Here is a 13,440-nt window from a genome sequence, read left to right as displayed (position 1 = left end):
GTAGGAGAAAGTGCCACAGACCTCCACAAACTGGGGATATCTGCTTGATGTGCAGCAAGCCAATTAACCAACACCACATTGGGGAGGAAAACAGGAATTCATTTCCAACGTGCAGAGCCAGAAGTCAGGCAGTTATCATGTAATTTTCAGACACCCTGAATTAACCTCACAGTGAACCCTACAGATACAGCAGCACGTGATCAGCTTGAGCACTCATCTTGTTGGTTATGATGCTTGCAGCCTTCTTTGGACTGGTCAGCAACATGAAGATGCTGTGTTTCTGAACATGCTGTGATGAACAAGTGGGTTCTTGCCAGAGATCTACAGTGAGTTGATTACTGCTTTATTTGATCAAGGCTTAAAGTTCCTGCGAGATATCTCAAAAGAGTCTAGCACTACAGTGTTAACAGTAGAGATTTTAACTGAATTCGTCCAGGACCAGTTTGATGCTTGGCTTGTAATCACGATCACCATGGTGAAGATAGAGGAACTGCAAGCAAAGGAAGGGAAACTGGAAGGAAACTGGAGCCTCATAGAGCCTGTACTTAACAGGGATGGGGTTTACTTCATCATATTAATCCCTTCCTCTTTTACACAGCATTTTATTTATTTGGCTTGCAAGGCACAACTTTTTCTGTCTCTGCTTTTTTAGTTTCATTTGCAGTTCCTTTTCTTTGTATTTATTTGAAATGCAGAGTCACATACAAATAGAGAAGAGAGAATCTTCCACCCCCTGGTTCACTTCCCAGTTGCCCACAATAGCCAGGCTGAAGCCGGGAGGTGCCTCCAGGACTTCATCTGGGTCTCCCACAGGATAAAGCACTTGAGCCATCACCTGCTGCTTCCTAGAGTGCACATCCGCGGGAAGCAGAATAACAAGTGCAGGAGCTGTGACTCAAACACAGGGATTTGAACGCAGGATGCAGGCACATCAGGCATCAGCCTAACTACTGCACTACAGCCTCTGCCCCCTCGGGTTCCTTTTCCTCTTCTGACTTCCAAACTGTAGCTTTCCCAAGGAGCGCAGTGTTCTCACTCAGACCCCCGACCTGTGTTCACGACTGTACCGCTACCCAAAACAATGATCGTTTGGATCTTTCTGTTGAATTTGCATGCATACACCGAGGTACCTATTTAATAAAGGTATTTCATAACTAATGTGTCCATCAGCTCCTGACTTTACACAAATATCATTTGCTGCTGGTCTCAATAAATGACAGCTCTATTCTTCCAAAAGTTCAGGAAACACCTCAAATCATCTAGACTCCTCATATTCTCATATTACATTCATTATATCAGTGAATGTTGTTGTCCTCATCCCATGTCCAGGACTTGGTTGCTTCACATTGCTTTAAGACGAGGGAGAGTGCATGCATGTACATGCAAGAGAATTTTTAATGCACATAAGATTTTGTGCATGGGGGCTGTTTGTGAAAACAAAATCAGGGTGCTTTAGGTGGTGAAATTAGTTAATTATCTAGTTAGATTATCCCAGGTTTTGAAGTTAAACTGAAAACCAAACTCAACTATTCAGAGAAAAATTGGGTTTCTGGTACTGGATCTGGTCTCAAGCTAACTGGATACAAATTTGACGTCTTTTTTTCCCTCAGTCCAAAATGGATTCTTTCACTAGGCCCCAAGTTTAGCATATGAGGTGATTATATACAAATTAGAAAGCTTTCTTATGTTTCTTTCTTACTTGAGAAGGCTTAAAGAATGAAGTCTTCACATATTAACAATTTTAATAATCACACTTTTTGGGTGGGCATATGCTACATCAGTGAGGACAATGCTTTAGATGCCACGTTACGTATCACTGCAGGAGTCTGAGTCCTGGCTTCCTGCTAAAGTATGTTCAGGGTGGCTGCCAACTGAGTAGGTTGGTTCTGGCTATCTGTGTGAGAGGTCCAGACTGAGTTCTGGGCTTCTGGCTTCAGCTTGTCTGTTGTGGGCATTTGGGAGTGAACCAGTGGGTAGGCGATCTCTGTCTCAGCCTGTTTCTTCTATCCTTCAAATAATAATAATAATAAAATATCCTGGGACCAGTGTTGCAGTGTAGTCAGTAAAACTATCACCTGTGATGCTGGCATCCCATATGGGCATGGGTTCAAGACCTGGCTGTTTCTACTTCTGATCCAGCTCCCTGCTGATGCATCTGACAAAGCATTGAAAGATGACCCAAGTGCTTAGGCCCATGCACTCACGTGGGAGATCTATAAGCAGCTTAGGGCTCTGTCTTCAGACCAGTACAGCTGTAGCTATTGCAACCATTTGGGTAATAAATCAGTGTGCAAAAGCTCCCTCTGTCTTCTGTGTAATTTAGAATTAGGATACTGTTACTGAATGTGGCTGAGTGAAAGATTGGGTCCATTTTCTTTAAATATATTCAGGTTCTAGGACCATGAACATCTGCTTGTGAAAACACATTTTAAGATGATCTCCCTTCATATAAATAGGAATATTTTTAAAGACCAGATACTGGAAATGTTCTGTTGACATCAGAATGGTATGATAGGCCAAAATTACTAATTGTCCACCTGGATTTCAATATCCCATTTGCCAAAAACTTTCAAAAAAAACTACAAAAACAAGGAGCAAATATCAATGTGGGCATTCCCCATTCAACAATTCTGGAGTTCGGTAGACAATATACCTCTTACCTTATCTCAGACTTTGAATTAGAAAAATCCCAGACAAAAGCAGAAGAGGATGGCCCAAAGGGCCTTGGGGCTCTGCACCCGTGTGAGAGACCTAGAAGCAGCTCCTGCCTTCTGGCTCCTGATCAGCTCAGGTCAGGCCATTGTGGCCACTTGGGGAGTGAACCAGCAGATGAAAGATCTCTCTGTTTCGCCTTCTCTTTGTAAACCTGACTTTCAGTAAAAACAAATATGTCTTTCAGAAAAAAAATAAAGGAAAATTCCAGAGGCCAAGCTATAAAATTTGTTTTATGGGTATTTATTACTCGCCTCAAAAGAAGCAAAGAAGTAGTTCAGCTCAAAAAAAGGTTAATTTCTTATTAACCAGTTGTCTAAGGAGTCTTTTTGGAGTTGTTATAAATGATCCCAAAAACGTAGCCATCTTAGAAAGGTTCAAAGAAATCACTGTAACTATATCATGCAAGTATGATCTGCTGCATGTTAATGTCTGTCTTGGTGTCAACAGGTATTACTGTCAGGCGGATCCTATGTTAGGTTGTATCCAGAGGCTGGTGGTCACCAGGAAGGGTACACATGGAAATATTAACTTCAAACTGCTGTTTCCACTGTGACAAATTATCATATGATACACTTAAATGAACAAATAAAATTTGGACTAAAGAATTAAAGGCTTTTTCAGGCAACTATGCCTTTTATGGTAAATTAAACCAATAGTTAGAATACTGTGTCAGAAGAGAAATACAAATTGAAGTAAGAACAGACAAGGTTTATATCTTTTAGCTACTAAACATGATGCAAACAGCTGAGTGAAAGAGGGAAATAAGGGGTGGGCACTCTGCCTACTGGCTAAGGCACTGGCTGGGATGCCTGCATCCTGCACTGGAGTGCCCAGGTTCAAGTCCTGGTTTTGCTCTAGATCCCAGCCGACATGCATTCCAGGAGGCAGCAGGTGAGGGCTCAACTGGCTGAGTCTCTGTCACCACTGCTTAGTCCAGCTGGGGCTGTTGCCATGGGAGCTCTCAGTTTCTCAAGTAAAAAGTAAATAATTTCTTAAAAGGTACAGACAAAGCAACATGGAAGTAAAAAATTTTATTAGAAACTTTAAAACACACACACACAAACCTGCAAATGGGTTCCTATAAAGCCCATCTAAAGTTGTTGACAAAAAAACTCATTGCGATAAAATACAAAACGTGACTAACGTTATAGATATTTTCATACCAACATTCACAGCAGCATCATTCACAATAACTAAACATTGGAGGCAATCCTAACGTCCACTGACAGATGAAAGAACGAACAAAATACATGGCATATCACTCCGCCTTAAAAAAAAACTGATGTCTCATCCCAAGTAATATGGGTGGACCTTGAGGAATTATGCTAAGTGAAATAAGCCAGGTACCAAATATTGCTTGATTCCACTTATATCAAGTATCTAAAGTAGTTAGGTTCATAGAAACAAAAAGTAAAATGGTACTTGTCAAGGGGCTGTGGAAAAGAAAAAGGGGGAATTGTATAGAGTATCAGATTTGTAAGACAAAATGTCTCCAAGATGTTTCATAAAAATGTGGTTACTGAACTATACACTTAAAATGATTAAGATAAACTGCATGTTACATTTTTTTCATGTTACATTAAAAAAATCATAACTAAGAAAAAAAAAGATTCCAACCATCCCTCAAAAGGCTGTAATCTCAAGGCTTCAGACAGTGCAGGAAATGTACAGGTTTAACATAGAACAAGTGATGAAGAAGTAAAAGGTAAAATATCTCCCCCAAAAAAAAACTAAAAATTTTTTTCTCAAGTGATAATTTTAAAGCTACACTTTAATACTGCACTAAGTAGCTGAAGTGAAGGCAAACGTTAAAAGCTTACTAAATAAATAAGCTTTAACTCTTTAAACAGCTTACAATTTCTTACTTTTAATGCTCATAATTAACAATGTGAAAATCAAGGAAGACCCCAACATACTGAGAACGCATGCTATACATAAAACTAAGATGGGGTCACCCATTTCAAGTTTTCTTAAGAAATAAAACAAACCATGTTTCTGATCAGTACATTGATGTGGGAAAATACTATATAGAAAGGAAAACACAGCAAATACAGCAAGAGTGAAAAGGCAGTAACAGAACTCGACTGGACAGGGCGTCATGTGACGGTGACAGTAATTACACGGTTCAACTCTTCAGAGTGAGCGTCACTAGATGAACAATCTTATTTAAAATGATACCAAGTTAGCTGGCTTGATAAAGCTCAGAGGAATAACAATTTTAAGCTCCTTTCACACATCAGTTCCTAACTACTTTGGAATAATTTCAGACTTGGTTTGAATCCATTGCAGAACCTGGAGTTACCACAAGTATACTTTCTCACTGTGTATCATACCTTTTGGTTCTGAGTTCCTTTCATGTCTTTTCAGAAATCTTGTCTTCCAAGTTAAACAGAAAAACATGTATCTACCAGCAATACCACAGTTACGATAATGCAACCAAGTGAAGAATCAATTAAGTTAGAATATTTTTTAAAAATACAGATCAGGCAGGAACAAGAATAAATTTACTAAAAATCTGCAAAAAGGTCTGATGTAAATGTCTACCACATAACTCTGAACTTGTTTTTCATGAACATAACAGGACCTGTAAATGGAATCATAAAAGAAAACAGGGACTGGTCTCCAGAAACAACAGTTTAAAATCACTTGGCATTAGAGCTAAAAGGCAAAGAGCAAATGCCCCTCTGGTCACGTTACATAAGGGTGATATAATTTTGTTGAGTAGAAAATTTAAGAAAATAGGAGCCATTAATTTTTGGAGAACAGCTTTTTGGGAGGAGGGGTTATTTTGTTTTTCTTGCTTCAGCTAAAAATAGAGATCTGATTATAAAGGTTACAAGAACAACTCTCCTCACTGGCAAGTAATGTGAACATGAAGAATTTCAGTTGTACTATAATGCAAAAGACAAGAAAGGTTTTATCTTGTTACCAAAAAATGCGGTCTCTTTAAACGATTATGCAATCATTTTGCTAAAATGTAGACACACACACACACACACACACACACACAAATGTGAATGTTGCTGAATGTAGTATGTCTGCTCAGCTTCAGGTTATCTTCAGTCTTCACATACTTGGTGCTCCCAGGAAAGATGCGCGAGTTTAGGTTGGTTCTAGGATAGGCCCAGGGGCCTGGTTTGATCTGGGATCCCTGGGACCATACCTAGAACAAACCCAAACAAAACCAGATTCCTTTGGGGTGCTTTCGGCTCAGGTTGACTTCTGGGGTTTTCACCCACGTGGGCCTCCAAAGCTGTACCAGGACCAGATATCAACCTTTAAAGAATAGGAGAAACCTTTCTGGAGCCTCCTATAAGTTGCCAGATGCTAGGACTGTGCCTATATAAGCACACTTGAAGTCATAGTATTATAGAAGGAACAGGTTGGTGTGATGAAAGTAAAGAACACACTTGGGGAAATGGAATTAATTTCCTGAAGAATTAACTTGGGAAGAGGGAAAAGGATACACAATTATTTGGGAGCATGTAAAAGGCATATGTTAGTTTTTGAGATTAGTTTTAGGAAATACCATAAAAGTGAAAAAAATTGAAGGTTAAAATAGTAAAATTATCCATTACTTTAAGAATTCCTTAAGGTTTGAGAGAAAATATATTTTTCTTTAACCATGTACCATGGAAAGTAACCATTTTTTAAGATGGCATAGTCAGAAGTACATGAAAATGTAAATATTGTTCTACCCCAATAATTCATTACTAAATCAAAGTCAGTACATAGGAATAAAAGTAATTTCATTTCTGACAGGCTAGAAATATTAAAATGTAAAGCATTTTCAAGATCTCATAGGAATTTTCATACATAACATATTTTAAGATATTCATAAAATCAATTCTTCCTGAGGTTGCTAAGCTGCCACTTAGGAAACTGGCATCTTACCTTGAATTGCTGGTTTGAGTCTTACCCAAGGCTGGGTCCCTGCCTAAAGCGAGAGATACAGAGGGAGTTTAGGCTCCTGATTTTGATCTAGTCCAAGCCTAGCAGTTATGGGCATCTAGGGAGTGAACCAGCAGATGGAAGATCTCCTTCTCCGGGTCACACTCACTCTGTCTTTATAATAAACAAACACATCTTTAAAAAATTTCTTTCTATTTATGTTAAACTTATGCATGTATGAATCCTAGAATTAATTCTTTCTCCACTTGGTTTACAGTAATTACACCGAACAGAATCACTTTCCTTTAAACTGCAGCCAAGGGAAGCTTTTTTCTTCTATCACCTACCCAAGTTTGGACTGTGAATCTTCTGTGATGACAGTTTTAACTGTCTTGACTCATGAAATGGGTTTAATCACTGTATTAGGATTATACTATAATTATATTAGGATCACCATGTTAGAATTATTATAACTCTCATTAATATGAATACCTGAAAATTTGCTATGAGATATGGTCATAAAATAAATAGGCTGATTTTCCAATTACTCTGTCTGTGATAGAGGCATGAGTCCATATATAATTTTTTATAAGATTTTATTTTATTTCAAAGGCAGAGTTAGAAAATGAGAGAGAGAGAAAGATCTCTCATCTGCTAGTTCACTTCCCATATAGCCACAATGGTCAAGCTGAGTTAATCCAAAGCCAGGAGATTGGCTCCTCTACTGGGTCACTCAGATGGAGATGGGGGACCCAAGGACTTAAGCTATCCCCTGCTGCTTTCCCAAGTCATAAGCAAGGGGCTGGATTAGAAGTGGAGCAGCCTGGTACTTGAACTGGTGCCTTTACAGGGTGACAGCACCATAGGCAGAAGCTTAGTCCCCTATGGCACAATGCTGGCCCATGTATAATTACTAAGACACAATAACACATAAGCTGACGCTAGGATATCCACTAGGAGATTTAAATTTACTTGCAAATATAATATGTAAATTTCATGTTTTTCATTTAAGAGAAAAAGTTACGCCTTTTCTTTCACACATTAGATAATAATTTAAACAAGACCAATACAGAATGAAAATGTAAACTAGTCATTTAAATACTTATCAAGCTCACTAAATCTAACACTGATAAATTTTGGTAATTTTTTTTCATATACATGTTCCCTTTGGTTAAAGGAAAATAAACTACTGTTTTAAAATGCAGAATAAAAGACTAAGTTCTTTGTGAAATTGCCTAGAATCTATACATCTTATTACTGCTCAGATCTCTGTGCTTTAATAACTAGTATTTCCTTAGTTTCAAGGTTTACTTCATAACTTGGAAATGAAGATACACTATTCTAATACAACAACAACAACAAAAAGGACTAAGCAATGCTTAACATGGTATCCAGTTCAAACAGAAAGCGCTATAGGAATGGATTGGTTTCAATCACAGCCAAATATGAATGTAAAGAAAGTATAACACAGAAACAAAATGGTTTCTACTGTACAACAGCACCTCTTCTGATCTGAAAGCAAGTCTCTAACTCAGTTACTTCACTTGTTTGAAAGAGCAAAGGGGGCTGCATTGTGACGGGACAGGTCATTGCTTAAAACAGCATCCCATATCAGAATGTCAGTTGCAGTTCCAGCTGCTCTGTTTCTAATTGAACTCTCTGCTAACGTTCCTGGGAAAACAGTAAAGGATGGCTCTGCCATCCATGGGGGAGACTCAGATGGAGTTTCAGCCTCTTGGCTTTTGTTGGGGTCCTGACCCAGCCCTGGCCATGGTGACTGTTTGGGGAATTTAGTTAGAGGATGAAGATCTTTCTCCCCACCTCAGTCACAGTCTTTAAAATAAATAAATAAGTAGATAGATAAATAAATAAATCTTACAGCAAAAAAAGAAAAAAAAATGATAGCAACAAAACAAGCGGTAAGTAACAGATGTCCCAGTATCCAAAGACTTTAAATGTAATGTGCTTCAGGCCCTCTGATTCTAGTTACCATTACCTCACACACATTTTAACTGGCTTCATCATCTGGTTTCTAAAACCAAAGCCAATTAGAAGGCACATTATGAAGATGGAGAAAGGCTTCAACCATTGGTACTCTCATGTAAGCAATAATAAAATGGAGGAATTTGAATGACTAATGGAAAATAAGAACATGAAAAACTGGAATAAGTATAGCAAAATGAAGTCATTTAGTACAGTGATGAATAGCTTCCAGTGTCTTATTAATCTGTCGAAGTATGATAACTACTGTTAGGGATTATTTTGACATCAAATATACCTCATTGTTTAAGACAATAATGCATATACATTTTATAGATTTCCTTCAGAAATTCCAAAAAAAATGTTTAATGCTGAAAAACGTCCAGGAGCTGGTATGTTAACTCAAATAGTTAATCCTCCATCTCCAAGAGCCGGGATCCCATACAGGCACTAGTTTGTATTCTAGTTGCTCCACTTCCCATCTTATGGCCTGTGAAAGCAGTCGAGGATGGCCCAAAGCCGTGGGATCCTGTAATCACATGAGAGACCCGGAAGAAGCTCCGGGCTCCTGGCTTTAAATTAGCCCACTCTAGCTATTGTGGCCACTATGGGAATGAAACAAAGGATGTTAGATCTTTCTCTTTGTCTCTCTTCTCTCTGTAAATCTGCCTTTCCAATAAAAATAAATCTTTGGAAAAAAAACAGTTCAGGCTTTAGAGAAACCTGAGATATCCTGAATAACATGATTCTCAAATATTCAAGTTACCCAGTTCTTATTAAATTATCTGTTTAGTTTCAGAAAGAATAGTCTAAAATATGTCTTAAATAACAGTGATTGTAATAAAAGCCTTGGTGAACAAAGTTAAAGCTACATTTATAAAGTTTTAAACCTGTATAGTGTACTAAGAAGAATAAATGAGAATAAAATATTCAACATTTTCTTCAAAGATACACAGGGATTTATATAAAGGTGAAAGTCATATTTTCTTGAATAAGTGAATTCATTAATGAAGCGTCCTAGAAACAATATATTAAAAAATGAATTAAGTACTTAAGTATGGTAATCACACATTTAACCAGATACTTTTAGCAAGTGCCAAGTAAAGATTAAAAGACAAAAAACAAGGCTAGGCAGCCAAAAGGTCTCCCTAAGCCCATGCACTTCACCAAAACAAGAGCCTCTTATCCATCTACAAATCTACTTACTCTTCTTTTAGACACAATTCTAGCAAGCTTGGCAATCTGGTTTCTCAGTCCACAGCAGTCTAGAAGCGGCAAACTAAGGGCCTAGTGCAGGTGGCAGGCACACAAGACAGCAGCAAAAGTGACAGCTAATTATAAGGCAAGATAGAGAAACCATGAAATACAGACATAACGGGAAAAGCATAGCAATACGAGGTCACACAGTCAAGCGGCACACGACATACATTTCAGTAGTCCTGGAGGGTGGATTTGTTTATCATCCCCAAAAAGAACTGATATTCTTAAACATGACAAGTTAAACTACATTTAATATATTCTAGAAAAAGTAGAGAAGTAGAAAGTAAATCTAGTTACTAAACTGTTAGATTTAATATCTAAGTGGATTTACCTTATACCTGGAAATTAAACGTCTGCCAATGATGACAGAAAAATGAATTCTTACTGTAGTGTCTGGGCACTTTATTCTTGTATATTTGCCTTTTAAAGTATTTGCAGTTTCATTTTCTAAACTAAGTGTAAATTGTGTAGATATGCTTTTATAAACAGAATGGGAAAACAGATCAATTGGTAGGCTCTGGTTGTCATTTGTAGCATTCTAACTACTTCAGTTTAAACTCTGGCTTGGCTGAACCACACAACAGTCTTGCAGTATCGTTCTTTTCTTGATTTGGGTGAGCACAGAACCAACACACCACAACTAAATCAAATCAGTTTGACTTTTTCTTCCCATGATTTCTAAACATTCATAAAAAATATTTCATATTTTCCATTACTGAAGGAAGTGAAGAGTCAAGAGTATTACAGATTTTCTTTTGTGAATCAGTGTATTACTATGTCACTTAGGAAATCTGAGTTTTAAAAATTTTGACGCATTTCATTAATATTTATATTCAGACTTTATTTTCCTACCTCAAAAGTTTTCCTTGTTAAATATTTCTGAAAAGAAATCACAAATATCATTCAGCAATTCAGACAATTTAGTTATTACTGGAAACATCCTCTGAAACTAGGTTAGTTGTCTTCCTAGCTTTTAAGTAAAGGATGTGGAATTAAAATTCTAGTCTGGATCTTTTTGTATTAAAGCCAAAAACCTACATTCCTAAATTTCATTAATGATTTGCCTTACAAGTGCAACTCCCAACTTGATTGTCTCCAATAAATTAAGAAATGAAACTTGAGCCAATACTCAGTTCCTAATAAAATATATTCAGGTACTATGAGAACAACTGACATACAACTCTTGAAATTAAGCAGAGGATTGCAAATCAAAGACCAGCCAGGGTCAGGCCCTAGACATGCCAGATACAAAGAGCTATAGGAAAAGTTGAATGAAAGGATTTAAGGCTTAGTAATCAGCACGAGGTAGGGGTAAAAATACTCTCTTCAAGAGTGATCTCATGCTGGAGTGGTGGCGTCCAGGATTATCTTCCACCTTCAGCTCTAACTTCTCGTATGGATTCCTGAGTCAAGCCCCCGCTGCTCCAATGCAGACTCAGCTCTCAGCTAATGGCCTGAAACAGCAGTGAAGGATGGCCCAAAGCCTTGGGGTGCCTGCACCCACGGGGGCCTTTGGCTTCCAGCTTCAGAAAGGCTCAGCTCTAGTCATAGAGGCTATTTGGGGAGTGAACCAGTGAATGGAAGATCTCTCTCTCTCACCCTCTCTCTCTCTATTAATTCTGACTTTCAAATAAAATAAATCTTAAGGAAAAAAGAGTGATTCAAATAACTTCTCACATTCTTCCAGTAAATACTAGGCTTTTCCCGGCAAAACAAACCATGAAAATACTTCTATTACAATCTGTAAGGATGTTACTCCTAAGAGATTATAGTCTAAAAAATAATACTGTAGAATTGGGAAAGTAAAATTAGAAGACTTTACCCCCAAATGTTTTTTCTAGAGGGTTTCTCCTGAATGTAGAACTGTGGCTAGAAAAAGTATTTAAGGGCCCGGCGGCGTGGCCTAGCGGCTGAGGTCCTCGCCTTGAAAGCCCCGGGGTCCCATGTGGGCGCCGGTTCTAATCCCGGCGGCTCCGCTTCCCATCCAGCTCCCTGCTTGTGGCCTGGGAAGGCAGTTGGGGATGACCCAATGCATTGGGACACTGCGCCCGCTTGGGAGACCCGGAGGAGGTTCCGGGTTACCGGCATCGGATCGGCGCGCATCAGCCAGTTGCGGCTCACTTGGGGAGTGAGTCATTGGACGGGGGATCTTCCTCTCTGTCTTTCCTCTGTGTTTATCTGGCTGTAATGAAACGAATAAATCTTTAAAAAAAAAGTAAATAAAAACATATGAGAACGTTAGAAATGTAACAAACACTTAAAAAGATCTCAGGAGTATTTTGATGCAGATATCCCAGTAAAACAACTTAGAGACACTAGCTGAGATTACTGTAAGAAAAAACTAGCCAAGGCATTTTCACAGAGAATATTACATTTTAAGTCTTGGGACTATTTTAAAGGGTGAAAGAAAGTTCAAGAACTACAGAAAAAAAGAAGCATTCAGTTAGTTTTACGATCTTAAACCACAATTTCATAGTTTTCACAGAACTAAGTGATAACTGGTAACTAAAACAGATCATTAAACTGGGAAATCTGGATTACAAATATTTGGGTCTTTAAATTAAAAAGGATTCCATCAACAAGTACCAAATACTGATACAATATCAAGGAGATAGCTCTCCCAGGCTGGTGTGATGAAAACGAAGTATAATACATAAACTTAAAATGATCAAACCAATTCTTTCTGTGTGGGGCTACAGGCCATAAGAATCATTTTGTTCTGTAACTGCGTCTTCTAACTGCCAGGAAAAACTGAGTTGCCAAGCAAAAACAATTTGTATAAGATTGTAAACTAAGTATTAATATTTAGGTATATAATAATTACAACACAAAGACTTTTTTTTCCTTGAGCTATTTCTGTATAGTATAACTAGACTTCTTTTAACGTTTGCTCCAAAGGCATTAGTCATTAAGTTCCAAAATTAAGGTGAAAACAAAAATCCCTTACACTAAAAAGAATCCTTTCTATCCATACAAAGCAAACCACGTATTTTTCTCAGGATTAAGGAATATATTTCCTTAGGTTACTGAAAATAAACATTCTCTTCAGTGAAAGCAAGTCTACTCACTGAAAGGCTTTGATGTTATTACAGGAAGTTAAGTGTCTTCCTCAGCTTGAAAGAAATGTTGGTTATTCATTGTATATTTCCTTAATGGGACAGCAAGACAAGTTGAGTTATTTCTGCATGTCCTCCAAATGCTGTCTATATTCTGTGTCACTGCACAGGAGCTGCAGGTCTTACCCAGAGCACACTTCCGAAAAGAAGACCCTCTGAAAACACAATTGCAATACAAACCAATGAGAGCAGCTAGCCTGGAACGCAACCCTTTTTTAAGAGGTAGAATTGTAAATGGAGTACTTTCCAGTCAGTTGAAAGATGTTTCTGGAATCTCATTAAGGTATCCAGGGCTAGAATACAGCACACTGTGACCTGCCTGCACTAATGGCACCAAATTATCTGTGAGTAAATGGATAGAACTTTCTGCTAAGCAGGGAATGAGAAAAGGGGGACGAACTGGGACTGTAGAGCACTTTGGCATCATCGCCTAGTTGTAGCAGCGAAGGAAGAAACGGTAAATAAAAAAAACTGAAAG

This window comes from Ochotona princeps, chromosome 15 (genome assembly GCF_030435755.1).
Source record: "Ochotona princeps isolate mOchPri1 chromosome 15, mOchPri1.hap1, whole genome shotgun sequence".
NCBI classification, from domain to species: Eukaryota; Metazoa; Chordata; class Mammalia; order Lagomorpha; family Ochotonidae; genus Ochotona; species Ochotona princeps.
Note: the sequence above shows the minus strand (reverse complement) of the source record.